This window comes from Hibiscus syriacus, unplaced genomic scaffold, assembly GCF_006381635.1.
Source record: "Hibiscus syriacus cultivar Baekdansim isolate YM2019G1 unplaced genomic scaffold, ASM638163v2 tig00117011_pilon, whole genome shotgun sequence".
NCBI lineage: Eukaryota > Viridiplantae > Streptophyta > Magnoliopsida > Malvales > Malvaceae > Hibiscus > Hibiscus syriacus.
The window spans coordinates 323,984-351,145 of NW_024063523.1; the positions used below are offsets into that span (position 1 = coordinate 323,984).

At 35.0% G+C, this 27,162-nt stretch overlaps 1 pseudogene; it reads right to left on the minus strand.

The window, feature by feature from the left end:
- Positions 1-4,469: 4,469 nt before the first annotated feature.
- LOC120195278 lies at positions 4,470-6,346 on the minus strand (annotated as a pseudogene).
- Between the last annotated feature and the right edge of the window lie 20,816 nt (positions 6,347-27,162).

Consider the following 27,162-nt stretch of genomic DNA (forward strand, 5'->3'; position numbering starts at 1 on the left):
ATCCAACACGCGGCTAATTTCTATTTGCGTAGTTTGTAATGCATATACAATATGTTTCCCTTTTTGAATTGTAATTTACTTTTGAGTTAATTTGTAACACCATTTTTGCATCCGTCATTGAACATGAGTTAGAAATTTCACATAAAACTTTCAAAACTTTCTTTATTGAAAATCGGTAATATTTTGTTTTTTTAAAATTATTATTACCAACATAAGCTAGTTTATAACTTATTCTAAACTATGTCTGAGTAAAGTTTATACTAAATACTAATAACATATGCATGTCAACTAGTAAAATAGAATAAATCAGATGGATGTCATTATTGATACTATAGGTGTTCTTCTCTATAAATAAGATGCTTAACACTCTTTACTTTGATCATTACTCTTTACCTACACGTGAAAATCATCATACACTGAATATACACTTAGTGAAGGATAATAAAAATATAAAATAAAATATATCAGTGATATAAAATAAATCATGTAATGAAAATACAAAACATATCATCTGATAATATAGGAACATATAAAATGAACTTATAATAAAATAATTTCCAATTCAAAGATACATGAAATCATCAAATCAAATATAAAACATTTTATGTTAAATCACTTCTAATAAATGGAAAGTTTAACTTTCTCACTTTTATGTCATAACATGCAGTTTTTAAAATTTCTTTATATCATAGCCTAAGGTATATAAATAAGATCACAATTTGCACTTTTAGTGTCATATTTGTACAAATACTATCAACACTGTATAAATGTATCAATAATCAGGAATACCATATTACCATAAATAATCTACTATATATTTTTTATTCCCAAGAGTAACATAATTCCATAATCACATCTACTATGTACTCAATGCAACTGATACCATAAACACATCTACTATGTACTTAATGCAACTACTAATTCTCTACCTCTATGGCATATCAACTAGGGATGGGCATGGGTCGGGTTTCAGCCAACCCAACCCGAAAATTTTACATCCTTCATCCGACCCGACCTGACCCGAAAAAGACATACCCTCCACCCGACTCGAATCCGACCCAACTTTTTGAGATAAAATCCGAACTCGATCCGACTCAATCCGAAATAATAAAAAAATATTATTTTTATTCAATAAAACAGTGATTTAATTGAAAAAATAATATATAGAGGGGTATTATTGTAATTATTCCTAAATATATAAGGTAAAATTATATTTTTGGGTCGGGTCGGATATTTTTTCACCCTAAACCCGAATCTGACTCGACCCGACATGAACCCAATTTTTTTATGAAACCCGACCCGATCAGGTCAGGTCGAAACCCATCAAGTTCGGATCTCATGCCCATCCCTAAGTCAACTATACCAAGGACTCTCAATGTACATGCATTGATCAGTTCCATTAATTATCATTTGATCTTTAATCATCAAAGATAACAATATATTGAACATTTCATATAATAGCACAATGGATAGTTCATACTCTAAATATTTCATTTTCACTTAACATGAATATATCAAGAATACATCAATCATCACTTACCTTTTTGACATATAAATAATATCTCCATCTCATATGAAAAGTATCATAAGTATCATGTCAATATAATAGATTTGACTCAACTCAAGCCTTTAAAATAACATATAACATAAAGGTAACATAAAATGCATGATTTACCACTCATTTCCCTATTTTGGCAGCTTACATTACCCTTAAAGAATTATTTTTTGTATTAATATACACATTGAAATTTTATTCCGTTTATTTCATTAGAAACTAGATTCGAATACAAATCTAACTATATAAAGCACTCTTTCTAGTTCAACTTGTACAATTTATGGTGAATTTTCTAATTCAACTTACATAATCTATTTTGAGCAGAATATGCTGCCTTGTTTTCTTATCTATCATCGATTAAAAAATCATATCTTCTAGTATAAAGTTTGAAATCAATATCCGTTTATTTAAACAAAACTAGATTGACATACAAAAACAACAATACAAGAGATATTTTCTAATCATTTTTATAGAATTTATGGTATTTTTTGAATCTACTGTCAAGATCATAAAATGTAGGCAGATTTTATTATTTTGCACCTTTAACTTATTCTGTAATTCTATTAATCTTCTAAATAAAAATTTAACCTAAATGAATAAATCAAAAGTCACATAATATTCAAGAGTCGCTTCTTATCATGGTAACTCAGTCATTAGCTCATCGCAAGCTATTGTTTAGATTAAACATAAATATACCCAGTGGCATATCCAAAAATATTTTTTAGGGTGCGCACACATATGTTAACATTATAAAATTATTAAATATGGTGCGTACAAATAAAATTTATTGGTGGACACCATCAATAAAATAAATAAATAATCAAAGAAAACTCATATTTCAAGGTGGGCCGAAAAAGTTTAGATTGGGTACCAACAATAAAAAATAATTAATCGAAGAAAATTCGAATTTCAGTGTGCCCACCATCACCAAGTTGTGGCTCCACCAGTGAATATACCATAAACATGCACTCACCTCGACACTTTAAACATCAACCAAATGTAGTCTTTCCGAAAGCCTTATATTAGCTCTCATTTTTTCATTTGTTAATCACTTCACCTCGATTGAATTTGGATGGTTCACACACATCAATTACACAACAACTAAAATTAAATAAATGTGTTAGAATCCATTATAACTACGCGTAAAAATATAAAGAATTCTCTAAAAGTTCTTTCGATGCTCAATCAAAACTAACTACACTTCAAATTAACATTGAATATCAAAATTTCACTAAAATCTTATTTTATTTCTTTTAGATTTTCAAGGAACAAATTAGGGATATTCATATTTCTTTTCTAAATTCAATAATTTTATCATCAAAATGAAGTATAGAGGATGGCAACCAACATGAACACTTCAATTTCATCAAAATCCTAAACCCCTAATTGAAAACCCTAATAACCAAATATCATGGTGTGTTCAAACTTGAATTGTTACTTCAAACAACATTCTAAAGATTTTACAACATTTAATCCATCATGATAAACATCAAAGCAAACTTGAATAATTTTTCCCTAATTTTCTTCTTCGTGGCCTAACCTTGTATATCAACTTATCCATGAAATTCATTTTGATTCAAGCATGGAAAAGCTATATAAGCAACTAATCCTTCAAAATCAAGCATTAATCCAATTTAATTCATAAACCCTAATATTTCTTTCTTCAAATTTGATAGCTCATACCAACCAAAACCACAAATTAATGGTATCAAATTAAAGAGAATTTAAAGACGAACAAAATTGTATCTCATGGCTTCACCTTAAATCTTAACCAAAATGCTTGAAAAATCAAATGAAAGTGTTTTTCCACTTACCTCAGCAACCCATGGCAATGGAGAAAAAAGATAGAGAAAATCTTGAAAATTTCAAATCAATTAATCAAGCCATTTGTCCTCCTTTAAATAAAATGAATTTAAAATTCATTTAATTACTAAATAACCACTTTACCCTTAAAATACAATGCCCATCATTTGTCACATATCAAAGTCTTCATCCAATGGCTAAGATTTATCCATGGAGTTAGTAGTTATCATATTTACCTTTTTAAAATTCCATAATTACTGTCATATCATTTTTCATCCAACGACTTAGATTAACATAAAAAATCAACTTAAATCCAATAGTCTATATTAAATCTTATCATTTGAAAGCATGAAAATGACATTTTTTTCCCTCCCTCTACCATCAAACAAAATATCATAGATTTTCGATATTTAATCCAATTATCCGATTTTTTTCGAACTTTAACACATTATAACCTTTAACACAAATTTCGTACAAAAAATCTGAGTAACACCAAAATGTCATTCTCGGTGGTAAACTATTCATTACTAGGATAAAAATACTCATATTGGGAAACTAACCATTTTGGTCCTTGAACTTTTTCTAAATTTATACTTTGGTCACCAAAATTTTAGTTTATTCATTATGGTCCCTGACAAAAATTTTGGGGGTATTACATAATTGCACTACATATGTTTAAACTATGACCTTTATTTAAATTGACCCTTAAACTTTTGAACACTATGATTTCACGCCCAAACTATGATTCATTCTAAATTGGTCTCACACTTTTGAACATTCCAATTCATCTCCAAACCATGACCCTTATTCTAATTTAGTCCCCAAATTTTTAAACGTTCCAATAACGTCCCGACACTATCAACCAATGGAGATAAGAAAGCCTATTACAAGATCATATTAACATCAGCAATGAAAAGTACTTGGCTATGAAAGTTTATAGAGAAAAGCATAAGCTACAATGAAGCTACAATAATATGAAAAGATCGGAGCCACTCATTGTGGCTGAAAATTTGAACTCACACTGAAATATTATGCCGATAATATAGAGTAAAAAAATTCAGTTTATCAAGGGTATCTAGTTCATCATGGCATGTAGAAGAAAAGAAAAGCTCTAGTCCTTCCCAAAATCAGCACATTAGCATGCACTAGATTCCAGTTTCTTGATCTCTTTCAATTTTCTTACCGCCTACAGTTTCACCAGATAGAAGCAAGTGAGCATATGATTACCAAAATAATAGAATTATATTCCATTAATTAGGCCTGAAGGTTTTACTTTCATTAAGTCTTCGTGAATGACATAGTCACGCTCAGCACGAATTGCAAATATTCCAGCCTCCGTACAAACATTTCCAAGATCAGCACCATTAAATCCCTAAATCAATCGTTACCAGAAAACTTAGCAAGCTATGACTAACCTTAGAAAGCTTAGCAACCGCTTTATAGTCAATTTCACCTCGCTTGGCCATATGAGCAGCATGAATGTTGAGGATGTGCATTCTTGAGTTCTCATTTGGCAATGAAATCTCTATCTTCTTGTCTAGCCCCCTGGACGAAGGAGTTCAGGGTCAAGAATGTCAGGTCAGTTAGTAGCCATGATCACTTGAACCTATACGTAACAATGTAAGTTGTTAATGATTTTCAAAAGCATGTTTTGAAACTGTGTGCATGACCCAAAAATTGTACCTTCTCAAGATGAATAAGTCCATCAAGCTGATGAAGTAACTCCATCATTGCCCTCTGTACTTCACGGTCAATATCTGTCCCATTGCTGAGATGCCATCCACCGATGGCGTCAATCTCATCCATAAAGATGATGCACGGTTGTATAAAAAGAAACAAACAATAAAATAACATTGAATGATATAAAGAGACAAGACAGAAAATATTTACAACTCAAGGCTCTTGGTGATCAAGTGCATATCTGAACATTTCATTCATCATCCTTTCACCATCTCCAAGAAAGTTGCTGCCAGCCATTACACTCGAAGCAACCTGAACTTAGATGAACGAGAAGAAGGTAAAATGCATTCAGTCAAGGACATGACAACATGCCACAAAATAAACAACAAAGGTAGATTTCAACTATCAACATGATACACTCATATGACACGAACACGACACAATGTGTCAAAATATATATGACATGAATTATCATTTATACCATATCAAAATTTGTATAAATATATAATACATTATGTAATATAATGACTATGGCATATGCAAATGCATTCATACGACATGAATACAGAGATTGTAAAGTCTGACCCTTAAGAAGTTAGCATCAACATTACAAGATATTACTTTTGCTAACAATGTCTTGCCAGTGCCATGAAGGCCATAAAGGAGGATAGCCTGCAATCTCAGCCAAACATAACTCAACCACAACAACTATACACAAACACATCCTTTGAAAGGAAATGAAGGATTAATCCCAACTCTAAGGAAAAGCTTAGGATTCTTGAGAGGGAACTCAATGGATTCCCTCAATTCTCGAAGTTGATCGGATAAACCACAAACAGCAACGTAGCTAACTTTGTCATGGTAATAACGTCGCACTCTATAAGCAAATCGATTAACCTATCATCCAAAAATGTAACAAGGTATCAGAACTCTGCAAAAACTTGGTTCTACATGATTAATACAACTGAAGTAATTTCCATGCAAATAACTTAGCTTACTTCACGTGGAAGAACCTACATGATTGTAACCGATGCTCTGTCGACGGTCACTTTGGTTCATCAAGTTAGCATCTTCTTATCAACTTTGCTTCCGTTACCAACCACATAGTGCGAACATTTTTTACCTTAACAATAACTAAAACATCATACACACATTCAGGTATACTCAAATACAACTCCTCAAACACCGCACTAAGTGTTGGTAATGCTTTAGACACTATCCCATATTGAATGGGAAATACTTCTTGCAAGGGTATTTACAGTATTCGTTCTCCCCTCTCTTGTTGAGTGATAGAGAACAAGGGACCATTTTGCGCATTTTCAACGTCGTTCGTCTCGTGGTAATACGCGCAGTTGAATAGTGAGCTGTTTAGATGCGATTTCTAGAATTTTGTTCTGGTTTAAATTGTGATTTATCTGGAAAGTATTTCAGCTCTTGTTCAGAGTAAAATAAAAAGCTATAATATTGTATCAGTTACCTTAATTACAGATTAATTAACTGTTACAACAACTTCGAGTCTAGATTCTTTCGTTTATGACAGCCATTTAAACAGTATCCAGAAAATTTAAATCAGAATTATATCTGATTTTTTGCTTGGATGTTTTTGTCCATGAACCTAGCCTATAAATAGAGAAGCATTTCCATCTTCTCAAATAATCCAAAAGTCACAAATCCTCTCAAATTATCTCAAGCATCTGAGCTTTCTTCAATTTTCCGGTGCTAAGAGGAGTAGTACCATTGCAATCCACTCTGATTTTCGGGTGTACGAATCCTTGGAGCGATCATGTTAACCTCAGCGATGATTCGCCTAATGTAGTGATTACACACATTGAGACGAATTCGTTTATAAGGCAGTGGTTTCACCACGACACGGTTCTGATTTTTTTATTTTCTGATTTTATTTTAAATTATCTTGTTAATGCTAACGATGTGGTTTTACAGTATATAATATTTCTAACAATTTAGAAATGAATTACTATTTACTGCAAAAATGTCGACACCCTTGAGCAAACTTGTTCTTGATCTGTCCAAGCTCGATGCACTAGATGAGTCCATTTACCGTAGGTGGTCCCAAAAGATTTTAATCTTTTTTGAGCAGCTTGACTTAGACTACGTGCTGCTGAAACCACCACCTACTACATTGTCTACCAGTTCAGTTGCGGCTGATGCTACTGTAACCAGTGATGAAGTTTTCTCTGATGTCGCCTTCATCGTTGTTATCTCTATTGTTGAAAAATTTGATAAAGACAACAAGACAATGGGTGGCCACCTTCTAAGTCAATGTCCAACAAGATCTTCGACATGTTTCTCAAAGAAAGAAGTGTCAATGCCATATGGGACACGCTTGAGAAGAAGTACGGTGCTGATGATGTGGGCATCAAGAAATACGTCGTTGGCGAGTTACTGAAATTTAGATGTTTGACGACAAGCCAATAATTGATCAACTCTATGATTATTAGAACATGGTCTCTGAAATTCTTGCAGAAAGAATGCAGATGTGTGAAGTGCTATAAGCCAGTGTCCAAATTAAGAAGCTGCTCAAGTCCTGCTCTGACTACTGCAACTCTCTGAAATATAAAAAGAGGGACATTTCACTTAAGGAGCTAGTGGGCTACATAAAGATAGAGGAGACTAACTGTTTGAAAGATAAGGTTGCCAACTCTGCTAGTTAATTAAGTTTTAAAGCTAACATGGTTGAGCTTGGTATAACCTCAGGGTCTAAATTCAAAAAGACTGAGAAAAGAGGAAATCATAACAAGAAGACAAAACCTCAAAAGGGCACCAACTTCAAAAACTAGAAAATACCAAAGCTGAAGGAAAATCCATCAAGTGCTATGTGTGCGGTCAAGTTGGTCAAAAAGCCTACTAGTGTCAACACTGTTCAAATTGCCAGAATGAGAACATACCACAACTGAACGTTTTAGAGAATAAAAATGATAGTGTCATTGTAGCAGTGGTTTCAGAGGTAAATCTAGTGAAGAACAATGCTAAGTGGGCTGTGGACACAAGAGCTTCCAAACATTTCTAAGCAATGAGGAATTTTCACATAGTTTGAGGATGGGAATGAAGGTGAGCGTATGTACATGGGGAACTCTAGTAGCTCTGAAGTGCTAGGCAGAGTCAAGGTTTTACTCAAATTGACTTCTAGTAAAACTTTAGTCCTAAGTAATGTTATATATGTACCTGCCCTGTGTAGAAATTTAATTAGTGGTGGACTTTTGAATAAGACATGCATTAAGCTAGATTTTGAGGCAAATAAACTTTTACTTTCTCGAAATGGTGATTATCTAGGGAAAATATTTTTAAATTGGGGTTTATTTGTAATTGAAACCCAACTTAATGAGAATAAAGCCATCACTTCTACTTACACTATTGAAACTCTTGATATGTGGCATGCTAGATTAGGATATGTGAATATCCATTTTCTAAAGAAAGTGATTAAAATGAATATCTTACCTAAACTAGATGAAACTGGCTTTAACCATGTGAAACTTGTGTAGAAGCCAAGTATACTAAACCTTCCTTTTGAACTGTTTCTAAGAGAAAGACTAAATTGTGAGAACTTATTCATACTGATCTAGCAGACTTTAGAAACATTGAGAGTAAATGAGAAAAACATTATTACATCACTTTTATGGATGATTATTCAAGATACACTTAAGAATATCTTCTAAGAAGTAAAGGTAAGGCTGAAAACTTCTTCTTTATTTATAAGGCAGAAGTTGAGAATTAATTAGATAGGAGAATTAAACATATTAAATTCAATATAGGTGGTGAATATGGATCAAATTTCTTGAAAGAGGTGTGTGAGAAGAATGATATTATTTACGAAACTTCAGCTCACTATTTTCCTCAACAAAACGATATAGCCGAGAGGAAAAATAAAACTTTAAAAGAGATGATGAATTCATTTTTGATACGTTATGAGTTGTCTGACAACATATGGGGGAAGTCATTCTATCGACCAATCATATTTTGAATCAATTACCTCACAATAAATTAGATTATATCTCACATGAATTGTGAAAAGATTATGCTTCAAATTTGTAATACCTGAAAGTGTGGGGGTGTCTGGCTAAAGTATGCTTTCCAGACTTTAAGAAATCCACCATTGATACAGTGTTTATAGGGTATGCTACAAATAGTGTCACATACATGTTCATATATCGTCACGACTACTCTATTTGTGAATCTAGGGATGTTTTCTTTGAAGATATTTTTCTTTAAAGAAGCCTATATTAGATGTAAAAACACAAATAGAGAAAATTACTTCCACTTCTTCAAGAGATTGAATTTGAGCCTAGAAGAAGTAAGAGACAAAAAGTAGAAGCCTCTTTTGGACCATATTTTATAACTTTCTTTATTTCTGAGATAAATTATTTAGACACCATATCTGATCTTATAGCTCAAGTATTTCTATTAGACGAGGATCCTAAGAATTGTGAGGAAGCTATAAGATCTATTGATGCTAGTTTCTGGAAATATGATATTACTGATGAACTAGAATCAATAATGTCTAATCATACTTGGGAATTAATTGACTTGACTAGAGGATTTAAACCTATCAGTAATAAATGTGTTTTCCGAAAGAAACCTATATCAGATGGGTCAATCTAGAGGTATAAGGTAAGGCTAGTCGTCAAAGGGTTCACTCAAAATTTGGTATAAACTTCTTCGATACTTACTCTCTTGTAATGAAAATCTCAACGATCCCTGCATTATTTGCAGTAGCCTTCATTCATAAGTTGCAAGTACATGAAATGGATGTAAAAACTGAATTTTTTAATAGATATCTAGATGAAGAGATCTAATGGAGCAACCACCAGTTTTTGAGGCACTTGGTATGGAAGTCAAAGTTTTTAGACTTAAAAAGTCTATTTATGGCCTTAAACAAGCTCCTAAACAGTGGTATGAGAAATTTCACAAAACTATTCTTAGTTTTGGTTTTGTTGTGAATGGTTCGGATGCAAGTGTGTATTCAAGGATGTTTGGTACTAATTATGTCATCATAAGTTTATATGTTGATCTCATGCTGATTTTCAGTACTAACATTGAGTCCATTAATACTTATCCACTAAATTTGAGATGACTGATTTGAGAGAGGTTGATATAATCTTAGGAGTTAAAGTTACCAAAATCGAAAAGGGATTTTCTTTAAATCAAACATATTATATTGAGAAAGTGTTAAAGAAATTTGACAGTTTTGATATCATCCCTATTCGAATATCTTACGACGCTAGCATTCATCTTTTTAAAAATAAATGAAGTAGTGTTTCCCAAATAGAATATGCTAAAATAATTGGAAGCATAATGTTCTTAATGAGCTATACCCAACCTGATATTGTTTATGTTGCAAGCAGACTTAGTAGATATACTCATAATCCAAGTAGTGAACATTGGGTTGCTCTTAGACACTTACTCAAGTACCTTAAGGGTACAAAAGATTAGAAACTTAAGTTTATTGGTTATCCTAGAAGGATATTGTGACGCCAACCATGTTTCTAATGATGATGAGGTAAGCTCTACAAGTGGGTATATTTTTACTTTAGGTGGAGTGGCAATCTCGTGGAAGTTTACAAAGCATACTTGTATTGCTCGTTCTACCATGGAGTCAAAGTTTATAGCTCTTGCCCTAGCCGGGTAAGAAGCTGAGTGGCTTAGAAATTTATTAGCAAATATTTCATTGTAAGGAAGGCTGACTCCTCCAGTTTTCTTTTTGTGTTATTCACAAGCTGTGATATGTGTGACTAAGAACCAAGTTTACAATGGTAAGAAAAAACACATTCGCATGAGGCATGAATCTATTAGACACTTAATAAGGAATGAAGTATTCTCTTTAGAGTATCTGAAGTTAGAAAAGAACCTAGCAGATCCTCTTACCATAGGGTTAAGTAGGAAACTAGTCCTAGATTCGTCGAGGACGATAGGTTTAAAGCCCGTTGGTTGAGGAATGCATGGTGGATATCCAACTTAGTTATTTAAGTTCAATGTGGTCAAACAAAGCCATGGAAAGACTCATAGTGTACATTTCTACCTACCTATCCCTATGACTAATAATGTACATGCACATGATGAGCTTAATTGCTCTTAATAAATTCATAGCCCATGTTTTGGGTGGTTTTAGTGAGAAAGACTTGATAAATTTACTGATTTTGGTTGAATATATATTCTTAATAAGTTCATAACACAATGTTGAGTGGGTGGTCCTAATTGTGAAAGACTAGATGAATTTACCACTAGAGATGATGAGTTTTTATTAAAACTCTTAATGAATTCAAACCCAAGAGTTTGAGAGTTTTTAGGGATATTGAACTCACTAAATAATAAGGTTGAATATTTATTTTTAATGATTTATTATCCTAGAGTTTGGGTGGTTCATTTAAAATGAACTTGAAGAAATTCACCATGTTTATTGAGAGGTTGAGCTGTTGTAAAAGCTCTTAATTATTTCATAGCTCGTTTCGGGTAGTTTATGTTTAGATAAATCTGATGAAAGAACCTACATAAATGAGAATGATTAGCCACATTCTATGAAAAATACTGAGCAGGTTTTCTAGTACACTTACTAGAATCCTGAGGTAAGATGGCTAAATAAATACACATTTGTATGTATATATATATCTTACACATCAAGTACTTCGGTGGATGAAGTGGTTAGTTGTGTGTTATGAGTTTACCCCTATCTTAGAAAATTCAATACTAGTTTCACTTATTTAAGAGAATGATTGTTCATCATCACTATGTACTAGTTCTAGATACGTTCACTTGTGCTTAAACAATTAATCTCACTATTGCTCTTCTCAAAAGATTATCTCTCGAGTTTCAAAAGAATTCTTCCACATTAGTAAGGGAATGTTGGTAATGCTTCAGACACTATCCCACATTGAGTGGGAAATAATTCTTGCAAGGGTATTTATAATGTTTATTCTCCCATCCCTTGTTGAGTGATAGAGAACAAGGGACCATCTCTCACACCGACGTTGTCGCAGTCTATCTTGGCTCAACTCGGCTCGTGCTCGTGCCCATGAAAGATTTTATAGAGTAACCAAAGATTGTGAACAAATTTTTTCTCTGAAATTTATAGGCTAAACAATGAGTTTTTTATTCGATTCAAATTTACAAAGGTAACAATCATATTAGCTATCATTTTAATTCTATGAATTAAGTTAATAACAGTCATCTATAATTGAAAAGCGTGATTTTCAAAATTTTATTTGGTTTAAATTGTGAAGTAGCTGGACAGTTCAGCTCTATTCAGAGTAAAATAAAAAGTTGTTATATTGCATCAGTTACGAGGCTTAATTACAAATTAATTAGTTGTTATAATAACTATTTTCGAATCATGAATCTAGACAGATTGGGGGCCAAATTCATTCGTTTATGACAACCATTAAAACAACAAAATATCCAAAAAAAATTAAATTAGAATTATATCTGATTTTTTGCTTGGACATTTTTGTCCCTAAACCTAGCCTATAAATAGAGAAGCATTTTCAACTTCCCAAATCATCCAAAACTCACAAATCCTCTCAAATTATCGCAATCTTCTAAGCTTTCTTCATTTTTCCGGTGCTAAGAGAAGAGTAGTACCATCGCAGTCCACTCCAGTTTTCGTGTGTACGAATCTTCGGAGCGACCATGTTAACTTCAGGGATGATCCGCCTAATGAAACGATTACACACATCAGAGCGAATTCGTTTATATGGAAGTGGTTTCACCACGACACGGTTCTGATTTTTTTATTCACTGATTTTATTTTAAATTATTCTGTCAGTACTAACGGTGTGGTTTTGCGATATATATTATTTCCAACACTAAGCACTGGAACGCATAAATAAACCAAGTGCAAAAGTTGGTAGAACAAGTATGTAAATGTTAATCCACTTGGACTAATATACAAACACATCCGATTAACCACTAAAATAGAAATGAGTAGTTACAACATTCATTTTGAAGAGGCTTAAGAACTTCTCCAACAACATGTGCTGAACACATAAAAGAGTTCAAAATGTCTTCTATTCTTTTGCATTCCTTCTTAGCGGCATTCAAATCCTACATAACTGAGCATTCAAACATAAAGATTCTAACAGCTACTTCCCAATATGGTCAATAATCGTTCTTTTGTTTATTCTTCCTCTTTTTTATTTCCTTAAAATATCAAAAATTTATTTTATTATAATCGATATAGAATGGAAGAACTTATAGATAACCACTGCTTGGAAAGGCTTACCCATAATGGCTGCCACAGAGCTTTTGAGCATTGAAAGTAAAAAGGGATAGGAAGAGAATCTCTGTTGACCATAACTAAAGAGAGAGATTGTTGTAACAAATACTTTAGACTCGAGTGCCTTTACCTACTGAAATAAGCTTCTGTTTGAATGCAGTGCGCTGAGGCGGGGGGGAGGGGTAATTCATTCCATTGCTTAACTAACCTTCTCATAGAGAATGAAATCTGAAAATAAACCCCTTCATCCTCGGCCTTTGGGAGATGCGATTGGATGCTGGCATGACGACTGGGTGAAAGGCTTCTTAGTCAAGTTGAATATCTGTAGGGGGCTTTCTCACCTTCATTTGCTGATTCCCCGAGCCAACCAATCTTTGGATTTCCGGATCAATGACGGACGAGATGGTGAAATTGAAAAAGAAAGGTAGTAAAAGTTTCGACTCAAAGAAGAGCGTATGAAATAGCTAAACAGAGTAAAAACTGAAGTCGGTATCAACATAACTCGTATTGCGATATCATCACAAAGAGCAGGAGAAAATAAAAAAGACCGGTAAAACGAAGCAGGAAAAAGAACAAATTAACTCTCAATGTGGCATATTTTAAATCACTAGAAGCAAAACAAAGCAGCGATCGAGAAATGAGAGAGTGATCGGAGGAGACCTGCTTGGAGGCTGGATTCGAGCTCTTTTTAAAGGAGTCTCTTACGGTACAGCGACGCAATCTCATTACGTCGTAGTGCAGCGTCTTCTCCCCCGCCCATTGTGGCAGTGTCTGATCAAAGATCGAAATCGCTTGAGTTGGAGAAAGCTTCTCAAGGTTTCTTGAGCAAGGTGTCGTGAGAGTTGGGATAATTTGTGATTTTAGAAGGCTTAAATAATATTTTCGTGCTTTTAACTTCCAAACTGCTCTCAATTATCCTAACTAATTCCATAATTAAATTTCGCTCATATTGTCGTTTTGACCCTTCATAATGTTCAAATTCGAGATTTAATCTTTATATTTTGATTTAAGATGTTCACGTCCCTCTACTTTTATGATTTTATTAATAAATTCAAATATCTAACATCATTAATATTAACTTAATTTCAATACTATATTTTACCATAACATTTAAATATTTTTACAGAATTAAAATATTTAACTAATGATATATTAAATGCTAACCTACAAATATATTGGTCACTTCATCACCCGTCCTTACTCGAAATGGAGGCTAAAAACCTCATATTAAGAGCTCTGATTATAGAACCATGCCAAAGTTGGATTCATCCTTAATTACCTCAACCATACCACAATGTTAAAGGGTCCAGATAATATCATTTAGGGTAAATTCAGTCAAATACCACCAAACTTTAAGTCATGACTCATTTATACCACCAATCTTTTAATTTTATCAATTTTAACACTGACATTTACTTTTAAGTGTAATATGTCACTCCATTGCTAATAACTTAACATGACTATGACATGGCAGCTTTGTACCATGACGTTGCTGACATGGATGTCTCACTAAAACGATGTCGTTTTGATGTGACTGTTTTAATGCCTAAATAAGTCTAAAACGACATTGTTTGCTTGAGGAGATTTACTAAAAATTTGAGTTTAAGGGATTTAAACTTAAGAACTTTCAAAAGAAAGGCTAGATTAACCACTCAACTAACTTAAGATTTTGGTTATATTATTACAAAATATATATATATATCATACAGTTCAGATTATTTATAATTTTTGTTTTAAAACTAAAGTAATATATATATATATATATATATATATAATATTTTATATAATAAATAATATGATTATATTATATTATAATTTTATAATATAATATTAATATATATATATATATATATTATATTTTTATATATGATTTATAATAAAAATAATAATTAAAAAAAAACCTAAAAGTTTCAAAATTCCTAAATCCCACAAAACCCAAAGCCCTAAATATTAAATCCTTAATTTCACTCATTGTCACCGTCGAATCAATGAACATTGCGCACCACTTTCGTCACCAAACCCTTACCACCAATTACCCCACTCCCCCATCGTCGGAAAACAAAGAATAATAAGCTAATCGATCGTCAAAACATCGAATATGAAATGTTCAAGTCAAACCATGAATGACAACCAATCGACGAGTGAATTATGAATGACATGCACGACAAGAGGCGGAGACTTCGGTGCGGTGGCAACGATGTGCTATCGACGACGATGGTGGGTGAATTTAGGGATTATGATTTAAGGTTTATGGTTTGTTTGGGATTTTAGGATTTTTTTGTTGGGAATTTGGGTTTTTAGGATTTTAGGAATTTTAGGGTTTTAAAGAAAATTAATATTATTTATTTCAACAGAACTACATCGTTTTAAGATTTTTAGGGATCCACATCAGCGATGTCACGGTTTCGGAGCTGTCATATCATCATCCTGTTAAGTCATTAACAACGTAGTGACATAATTGCACTTAAAAGTAAACGTTAGTGTTAAAACTGAAAAAATTAAAAGATTGATGGTATAAATAAGTCAGTGCTTAAAATTTGATGGTATTTAACGTAATTGACCCTATCATTTAATTTGAATTCCACTATTAATCAAAATCCTAGGCTATGCCGATTGAATATAGAGAGGAAAAAAAGGTATTTGAAAAAGAGAATAAAGATCATTTGTTTTTGAAATACTTATTTCATTAATGAAAATTAAACTCAACAAACACAATTAATAAAATGCATGTACGAATATCGATAAGAATTAATTCTTGTAATAACGAATATACCATAGACTTTATAGCATATTATTTTTCTTTTTTAATAAATAAATGCAATATGCTTTGAACAGAATTATATAAATTTCTAATAACCTTACCTATCCATTTCTAAAAGGTATAAGCGATATTTTGTCTCATGTGTTAGATTTGTCTAGAAATTAAGTTGACAAGTTGGAAATTTCATCTTGGTTGGTGACCAAACTTTGAACATGTGAATTTCATATTTGGTGCTAACTTGTACACATTGAAAAATTCTTTGGTAGGTGGTCAAACTTTGAACATATTGTTCTTAAAACTCAACTATAAATAGGCCTAAGCATTTCCATTAGAAATCATCCCAAAAACAAGTTCTCTCTTCCTCTTGTATTCTTCATTCTCTCACTTTGGGAATTCTAAAGAATTCCATTTGTTGTAATATTGGCGATATAGTGAAGTTATCATCCGGTGTGGTGCCCGAGGAGTAGACGATATTCTCGTCAAACCTCGTAAATTTGGTGTGTTCTCTCCTTTATTGTTTTTATTCGGTTCTTTTCATTGTGTTTCAATATTCAATAGTTTGACAGATTTATCCGCTGTGCAACCTTTGGTGGTTTTAATCTTGACATTTTAGGTCAATTTTAAAACTGCGTTCGTGTGGGAAATAACCCGTTTTCCCCAACAATTGGCATCAGAGCTTCGGTTGAGGTTATCCTGGTGGTTCCGTTGCTGAAAAGATACAGTTCGTGATATTGAATATTGTTTGTTAGAATTAAAATGCCAAAATACGGATCAGTTGAGACATCAAGCTCTTCATCTGGACCGGTGAGGAGGTGATGTCAAATGCAAATTTCTCGGTGGAGTTGTTCGATGGATCCGATCATTTTGGCATGTGGCAAGGCGAGGTATTAGACACTTTATTCCAATAACGTCTAGACATCGCCATTGAGGAAGAAAAGCTCGAATATATGGGGGAGAAAGAGTAAGGAACAATCAATCGTTTGGCGTGTAGCACGATTCGATCTTGTCTTTCCAAGGAGCAGAAGTATGGCTACAAGAACGAGACTTCTGCAAGTAAGATGTGGAAAGCTTTGGAGGAAAAATTCCTGAAGAAAAGCTCTCAGAATCGTCTCCACATGAAGAAAAGATTGTTCAGATTTGATTATCAACCAGGCACCAGTATGAATGAACACATCACTATGTTCAATGAGCTAGTGGAAGAATAGATGAAACCTTTAAAGATAAAGATTTGGCTTTGATGTTGTTGTCATCTCTTCCAGATGAATTTGAGCACCTTGAGACAACGTTACTTCATGGTAAGGATAACGTTACCCTTAAAGATGTAACTGTTGCTTTGTATAGTTATGAACCCAGGAAGAAAACCAAGAAGGAGAGCAAGTACGAAGCAACGGAGGCCATGGTGGCAAGAGGTCGTTCGAAAAGTCAAAAGCCAAAGTGGAGAGAGAGATCAAAGTCGAAGTCCAGACTGGGAAAAGATGAATGTGTCTTTTGTCATGAGAAAGGCCATTGGAAGAAAGATTGTCCGAAGCTGAAGAAGAAAGGAAAAGCTGCTCCAGATGCATGTGTTGTAGAGCATGATGCACATGACTCTGACATATCATTGGTTGCTTCATCAACAACATTCCATTCCGATGAGTGGATATTAGATTCGGGTTGCACCTATCATATGTCCCCTAATCAGGAGTGGTTCTCTGATTTAGTGGAATTAAATGCAGGAGTTGTTTATATGGGTAATGACAATGCCTGTAAAACTGTTGGGATAGGTTCAATTCAATTGAAGAATCAAGATGGATCAACCAGAGTTCTCACGGATGTCCGATACGTGCCCAGTTTGAAGAAAAATCTCATCTCGTTGGGAGCCTTGGAATCCAAAGGCTCAGTAGTCACTATGAGAGATAGAGTTTTAAAAGTCACATATGGCGCACTTGTGATGATGAAGGGCATCAGGAAAAATAATTTGTATTACTACCAAGGTAATACAATTATTGGAGCAGTTGCAGCAGCTTTCGGAGGTGATGATTTGGACGCAACCCAGATGTGGCATATGCAGTTGGGATATGCTGGAGAGAAATCCTTGCAAATTCTGGCAAAGAAAGGATTGTTGAAAGGTGCAAAGGCTTGCAAATTGAACTTTTGCGAGCATTGTGTTCTGGGAAAGCAGAAGAGAGTGAAGTTTGGCACCACTATACATAATACAAAAGGTATTGTAGATTATATTCACTCAGATGTATGGGATCCTTCAAAGACATCGTCTTTAGGAGGAAACCATTATTTTGTAACTTTTGTAGATGACTTTTCCAGAAGAGTTTGGGTGTATCCGATTAAGTCTAAAGATGAAGTGCTTCAAAATTTCCTGAAATGGAAAAATATGATCGAGAACCAGACTGGTAGAAAGATCAAACATCTTAGGACGGACAATGGAGGGGAATATAAAAGTGACCCATTCTTTGACGTTTGCCATGAGTATGGTATTGTTCGACACTTCACTGTTAGAAATACACCACAACAGAATGGGGTGACAGAGCGTATGAATCAAACACTATTGGAGAAAGTTTTATGTATGTTGTCTAATGTTGGGTTAGGCAAGGCATTTTGGGCTGAGGCTGTGACATATGTTGGCCATCTCATCAATCGTCTGCCGTCATCAGCGATAGGAGAAAAACACCATTGGAGGTATGGTCTGGAAAACCTGCTACTAATTATGATTCCTTACATGTATTTGGATCCACTACTTATTATCATGTGAATGAATCCAAGCTTGATCCGAGAGCAAAGAAGGCTCTCTTTATGGGAATCACCTATAGAGTGAAGGGATTCTGCCTTTGGTGTTTAGACACCAAGAAGATAATTTGTAGCAGAGATGTTACCTTTGATGAATCTTCCCTAGTAAAGAAGGTAACAAATGAAGTTGTCCAGACAAGTAGTACTCCGCAGCAGGTGGAGCATACTCCAAAACAGGTGGAGTTTCAGCAGACGATGATCCCAAAAGTTGATGCAGCTGATTATTCAACTCCAATAGAAGAATCAGAAGATGAAGAGGTTCAAACCCAAGAACCATTGGAGACACCAGAACCACTTGTAGTTACAAGGCCAAGGAGAAAAATTCGTAGACCTGCTCGAATTGTTGATATGGTGGCCTATGCTCTTCCAGTTGTTGATGATGATATTCCTATCACTTACCAAGAAGCAATACAAAGCTTGGAAAGTGATAAGTGGAAAAGTGCCATGGATGAAGAAATGTAATCTCTCCAAAAGAACAACACTTGGAAACTAACACAATTATCGAAAGGTAAAAGAGCAATTGGATGCAAGTGGGTATTTGCAAAGAAAGATGGATCTCATAGCAAGAAAGATGTTCGCTACAAGGCATGGTTGGTAGCTAAAGGCTACACTCAAAAGGAGGGAATCGACTACAATGAAGTATTTTCCCCTGTTGTGAAGCATTCCTCCATTAGAATATTGTTGGCCTTGGTAGCACAGTTGAATTTGGAGCTAGCTCAACTTGATGTAAAGACGGCTTTCTTGCACGGTGATTTGATAGCTTTATGAGGAGGCAAAAGTACACTAGAAGAAAATATGATCATTGTGTGTATTTGCAAAAGGTCAAAGATGGATCTTTTATTTATCTTCTCTTGTACGTTGACGATATGTTGATCACTTCGAAGAGTCAAAAGGAGATAGACAAATTAAAGGCTCAGTTGAATCAAGAGTTTGAGATGAAAGATCTAGGTGAGGCCAAGAAGATTCTTGGTATGGAGATAAGAAGAGATAGACATAGAGGGAAGCTTTGTTTAACAGAGAAGCAGTATCTGCTAAAGGTATTACAATGTTTTGGCATGAATGAAAATACCAAACATGTAAGTATCCCATTCGCTTCTCATTTGAAACTTAGTTCTCAATTATCTCCTAAAACTAACGAAGAACGAGTGTATATGGAAAAAGTTACATATGCTAATGCAGTTGGGAGCTTGATGTATGCAATGGTGTGTACGCGTCCTGACATTTCATAAGCAGTTGGAGTTGTGAGCAGATACATGCATGATACTGAAGGACATTGGCAAGCTGTGAAATGGATTCTATGGTATCTCCAACAAACTATGGATGTTGGTTTAGTTTTTGAATAGAATGAAGCACTTTGTCAGTGTGTGGTTGGATATGCTGGTTCCGATTATGTTGGTGATTTGGATAAGCGTCGATCAACTACTGGGTATTTGTTTACTCTTGCTAAAGCCCCAGTAAGTTAGAAGTCTATATTGCAATCTACGGTGGCCTTGTCTACTACAGAGGCAGAATACATGGCAGTTTCAGAGGCTGTAAAGGAAGCAGTTTGGCTTAACGGGTTGATGGAAGACTTGGGAGTTGTTCAAAGTCACATCAGTCTCTATTGTGACAGTCAGAGCGCTATTCACTTAGCAAAAAATCAAGTCTACCATTCAAGGACTAAGCATATATGTAACACCCCCAACCCGTATCCAACCCGGATACGAGTCAGAGATATTACATTGACTTTTAAAACATAACTCATTACAAATAATAGCAAAATACTTGAACTTATATTACGAAAAATACAATAATATACATATGGTAATATAAGTTTACCAAAATATTCAGAGCATACACAACTTAACTCTTTAGTTACATGCCAACATCCACTTTCATAACAAAATGACCTACTGATTAAGTTGCTTCTGATCTGATAGTTGCAGGAGTAATGTTGTCCAGCTGCTTAACCTCGATCGTCTACTTTATCGGATCCTACGTGTGAAACACTCACACGCTAAGTCATCGACTTAGTGAGGCAATATAATAATAATATCGATAAATATAAAATAATTGCCAAAATAAGATGGGTTGCAATGATAATATGTATGTAAACAATGCAATAACTAGAACCATGTTTCTTACACATATACTTATCAAATTCACATTCATAAGTTCGCCTTAGTAAGTTCATTAGCCTATGGTACCATACAGAGAACCTAAGGTATGTGAGTATTGTGAGGTTGTGCACTATGCTGTCACCACAGCTCATATAATTGTACCTAAGTGCCACATAGAATTGCACCGGAGTACCGCGTAGAATTGCACCGGAGTGCCATATAATAATTTCCATAAGGACCACATATCATTCCTTAAGAATCATATACATATGCTAAGGATCAAGTATGTGTCTCACCAGACCTCACACATGTTCCAAAGAATACATATATGTCCCGAATGACCACATATCATTCCTTAAGAATCATATACATATGCCAAGGATCAAGTATGTGTCTCACCAAACCTCACACGTGTTCCAAAGAATACATATATGTCCTAAAGGACCACATAGACCCTTTACCCTTGGCATGCCAACTATACCTATAGTTCTCATTTACATAACATGGGCTTTCACAATTTATCTAATTTATATCACGTAGACATATTATTTCCATACCTTTATCATATAACTCATATAACTTTTTCTTTTATATTCATGTCCCATAATGCATATGGTATGGATTCATGTCATATATCATAATATGAACTACGATCATGTATCAAAATATTGAATCTATACTTATCACAAGTCTAGAACTGAATAAAATACATATTCATGCTATGCATATGCACTCACCTAGATTTCTTTGTCTTTCCCTCGATTGATCCTGCTTTTGGATGGTTCCGTAACTCGATTAGGCTCAATATCTTAGCTTGGGTCTCACGTATGAAGAAGAAGAAATAAGAAGAGGACTCTGGAAGCTTGTTTGATTTCCTATACTTCCACGTGGTTAATATAATACTAACCCTAAATAATTATATTGCTATAAAAAAATACCATTTTGTCCTTATAATCCTCCTTCTTTATAATTCAATCCTACACAAAATAACTCAAATAAGTCATTGAACTTTTCCATCATTCTACTTTAAATCACCAAATGCTAAAACTTTACAAATTAATCACTAACCCGGCATGGAGGATGTTACAAATCTCCCTCCCTTAAGAAAGTTCGTCCTCGAATTTTCAATAAAAAAGAGATGGGGATACTGATTCCTCATATCCTCCTCACGCTCCCATGTTGCTTCCTCTACTTTGTGATTCTTCCATAAAACTTTAACCAATGGGATAGTCTTGTTCCTCAATTGTTTAACTTCATGAGCTAAAATTTGAATAGGTTCTTCCTCATAAGTCAAATCCGGTTGTACCTCGATCTCTTCTGGGGTTACGATATGAGAGGGATCCGATCGATATCTCCGAAGCATTGAGACATGGAATACATTGTGAATTTTTTCCATTTCTGATGGTAAAGTCAATTGGTATGCTATGGGTCCCACTCTTTTTACAATCTCATATGGTCCAATAAACCGGGGACTTAACTTTCCTTTCCGACCAAACCTCAACACATTCTTCCATGAAGATACCTTTAAAAACACTTTATCCCCAAATTCAAATTCAATCTCCTTTCTTTTAAGATCAGAATAGGACTTTTGCCGATCAGAGGACACTTTGAGGTTATGCTAAATTTCTTGAACTTTCTGTTCTACATCTTGAATTAAATCCGGACCAAGAACACTTCGATCTTTGAGTTCATACCAATTTAATGGAGTACGACATTTCCTCTCATATAATGCTTCATATGGGGCCATCTTTATACTAGACTGATAACTATTGTTGTAAGCAAACTCTGCCAGCGGTAAATACTTTTCCCATGATCCTTTGAATTCCATTACGCATGCTCTCAACACATCTTCCAATATCTGAATAGTTCTCTCTGATTGCCCGTTAATCTGAGGATGAAAAGCCATACTAAAGTTTAAACGAGTCCCCAACGCTCCATACAAAGATTTCTAGAATCTAGAAGTGAATCGAGGGTCTCGATCAGAGACTATGAAAACAGACACTCCATGCAATCTAATAACTTCTCTAATATACAGCTCTGCATACTTTTCCATAGAGAAATCTGTTGTAACCGGAAGAAAATGCGCTGACTTAGTTAATCGATCAATAATTACCCAGATTGATTCTCTTTTGTTCGGAGTCAAGGGTAACCCCGAAATAAAATCCATCATAACATTTTCCCATTTCCATTGAGGAATGAAAAGCGGTTGCAATAATCCTGACGGAACTTGATGCTCAGCTTTGACTTGTTGACATATCAAACATTTAGACACAAATTCGGTGATGCTTTGTTTCATCCATGACCACCAAAATCGATCCTTCAAATCCATATACATCTTGGTTCCACCCGGGTGCATCGTTAACGGACTGCAATGAGCCTCTGTTAATATTTCTTTCTTCAAGTCGTCATTGTCGGGTATTACAATTCTTCCTTTACAATATAGATTTCCATCAGACTTAACCTCAAAGTCTTTAATCTCGTTGCTCTTTACTTGCTTAATTCTTTTCAAACACGTTTCATCTTTACTTTGCAATTCTCCTATTCGTTTCAACTATACTGTTATAAGGGTTAACTCTGCACAAAGACCACCGTCCCCCGTTAAAGATAATATTGCATCCATAGCCCGTAAAGCTATAAACGTCTTTCTACTCAAAGCATTTGCTATCACGTTAGCCTTTCCGGGATGATAGTCAATTATCACATCATAATATTTTAAGAACTCTACCCATCTACGTTACCTCAAATTCAACTCTTTTTGAGTCATCAGGTACTTCAGGCTCTTATGATCCGTATATAAGTAACAACGCTCCCCATAAAGATAATGACGCCAAATCTTGAGAGCGAATACTACAGCAGCCATTTCTAAATCATGAGTGGGGTAATTCTTTTCATGTGGTTTCAACTGTCTCGATGCATACGCTATCACATTCCCTTATTGCATTAATACACACCCCAACCCGTTATGGGATGCGTCACTATATACTACAAAATTCTTTCCAGATTCCGGTTGAACCAATATCGGAGTTTCCGTCAGAATTCTCTTTAAAGCTTCAAAACTTTCTTGACATTCAGAAGTCCAAACAAACGGTACATTCTTTCTCATCATCTTTATTAAAGGCAGCACTATCATCGAAAAATTCTTAACGAATCTTCGATAATAACCGACAAGTCCAAGGAAACTCCGAACTTCAGATACATTCTTTGGAACTTCCCAGTCCATTATAGCTTTAACCTTCTGAGGGTCCACTCTAATCCCAACTGCCGAGATCATATGCCCTAAGAAAATTACTTCGTTTAGCCAGAATTCACATTTGGACAATTTCGCATAGAGATTTTTATCCCTGAGAATTTGCAAAACTAGCCTCAGATGTGTGTTGTGCTCTTCAATAGACTTCGAGTAAACCAGTATGTCATCAATAAAGACAACAACAAACTGGTCCAAATAGGGATGAAAAATCCTGTTCATGAGATCCATGAAAGAAGCTGGTGCATTCGTTACTCCAAATGGCATTACGATGAATTCATAATGACCATATCTCGTTCTAAAAGCCGTCTTCGGAATATCTTTCTCCTGAATCTTCAATTGATGATAACCCGAATGTAGATCGATCTTCAAAAATACCGAAGCTCCTTTTAGTTGATCAAACAAGTCATCAATGCGCGGAAGGGGATACTTGTTCTTGATGGTCACCTTATTAAGCTATCGATAATCAATACAGAGACGTATTGATCCATCATTCTTTTTAACAAATAACACCGGAGCTCCCCAAGGTGACACATTTGGTCGAATAAATCCCTTTCCTAACAATTCTTGCAATTGATTCTTTAACTCTTGCAATTCTTTTGGAGCCATCCGATAAGGTGCCATTGCAATTGGAGCGGTTCCTGGCATTACTTCAATTTGAAATTCTACCTCTCTATCTGGAGGTAATCCTGGCAACTCAGCCGGGAAAACTTCAGGGAATTCTTGAACTATTGGAATCTCCTCTAGCCCTTTCTCTATAGCTCTTAAATCTATCACATTTCCAAGAAATCCTTGACATCCCTGTAGCAATAGCTTCTTAGCTGACATTACATTTGCTAAGGGATTAAACTTTTCACTGCTCACACTTATCTCTGTTCTTCTTGGACTTTTTAGGGTTACCTTTTTCAATCTACAATTAACATCTCCATAGTAACGGAACAACCAATCCATTCCCAGAATCACTTCAAACTTGTCAAAGGGTAATTCCATTATATTAGAAGGGAATTCAATTCCCTGAACCTTTATGGGACACCCCTTACAGACTTTATTCACCCGAGCACTATGGCCTAAAGGAGTTGTTACTATAATCTCATTACTCGTAGCTTCTAAGGGAATCCTCAATTCCTTTACTAACTTACTTGTAATATAAGAATAATTAGAACCCGGATCAATCAGTACCAATACTAATTTATCGTACAGCTGAAAAGTACCTGCTATAATATCAGGGTCATCACGGTCTTCACTTTTCTTTAGATTGTACACCCGTGCGGTTGATCGAACTTCAGGTTGAGAAGAGAATTCAGACGGGTTCCTTCCTCTGCCTCTTCCTCGTTCTCTTTGTGAGGAAGAACCAACTCTTTCAGATGGTGCAGGCTCACCAACCATCAATGGACAATCCCGGATAAAATGTATGGCATCTCCGCTTCGAAAACAAGTCCCAGCAGCCATCTGACAAGCCCCAGCAACCATCCGACAAGCCCCGGAATGGTTTTTCCCACAGTGTTGACACTATATCGCTTGACTCGGAGTAGATCTCCCAACACTAGATCCCACTGACTGCGTCTGTCTAGGTCTTGCCTAACTTGCTCCCCTAGAAGACGATGCAACTGATTCTGATCTAGCTTGTGATCGAAATCCTGAGTCTTTTCCCCTTTTTGATGGTGCTGAGCTAGAAGAAGCACCCGTTCTCTTTGATGTCTGAACTCTAAAATCCCTGAATCTCTAATTCTGAGCTCTTTCAAGAGCCTTGGCACGATTAATCACCTCTTGGAACGAGGACAAATTCAATACTATCAGCATCTATTTCAATCTAGGGCGTAAACCCTCCACAAACCATTCACAAGCCTCTTTTTCAATAGGCACAAGCTCGGATGCAAACCTACTCAACTTGTTGAACTCACATTCACAGAGCGGTTCATCTGTTTCAAATTCAAAAACTCCTGCTTCATTTGTCGAATAAATTGATCTCCAATGTACTTATTTTTAAATTCATCTAAGAATAAAGACCAAGTCAATTGGTCACTGGGCATCCTCATGGTGACGTTCGTCCACCATATTCTCGCCTGACCCCTCAACAACGAGACAGCTCCATCTAACTTCTCTACTTCAGAACAGTGGAGACCATCCAACATGATTTTTAAATCATTTAACCAAAGATCTGCTGCAACCGGACCTTCTTCGGTTTCTCCCTTAAATTCGGGAGCTCCTAAACCTCTCAACTCTTTTGCTATATTCATCCTTTGAGTTGGTGGAGCAGGAGGTTGAAGACGCGTTAGAATAACGTCTAACGTTCTGAAGAACATATCTTGATCTTGCACAGGCACTCCTTGAGATGCATGTTCTTCACCTTGCCTAGCCAGGGCAGGTGAATTATTGCTTTCAACAGGCCTATCTTCTCCCGCTTCACTTCGGGAGCTATTATGTCCGGACATCTAATAAGAATAAACACATTGTTCTATTAGCAAAACAGCATACTCATACTATACCAGATCAGAAGTTCTCACTATTTGTTGGCATGTATTCCATTTAAAGACTCTATAGACTCTGGTTTATGCCTAGAATTGGCTAAATCATAGCTCTGATACCATTAAATGTAACACCCCCAACCCATATCCAGCCCGGATACGAGTCAGAGATATTACATTGACTTTTAAAACACAACTCATTACAAATAATAGCAAAATACTTGAACTTATATTACGAAAAATACAATAATATACATATGGTAATATAAGTTTACCAAAATATTCAGAGCATCACAACTTAACTCTTTAGTTACATGCCAACATCCATTTTCATAAAAAAATGACCTACTGATTAAGTTGCTTCTGATCTGATAGTTACAGGAGTAATGTTGTCCAGCTGCTTAACCTCGATCGTCTACTTTATCGGATCCTACGTGTGAAACACTCACACACTAAGTCATTGACTTAGTGAGGCAATATAATAATAATATCGATAAATATAAAGTAATTGCCAAAATAAGATGGGTTGCAATGATAAGATGTATGTAAA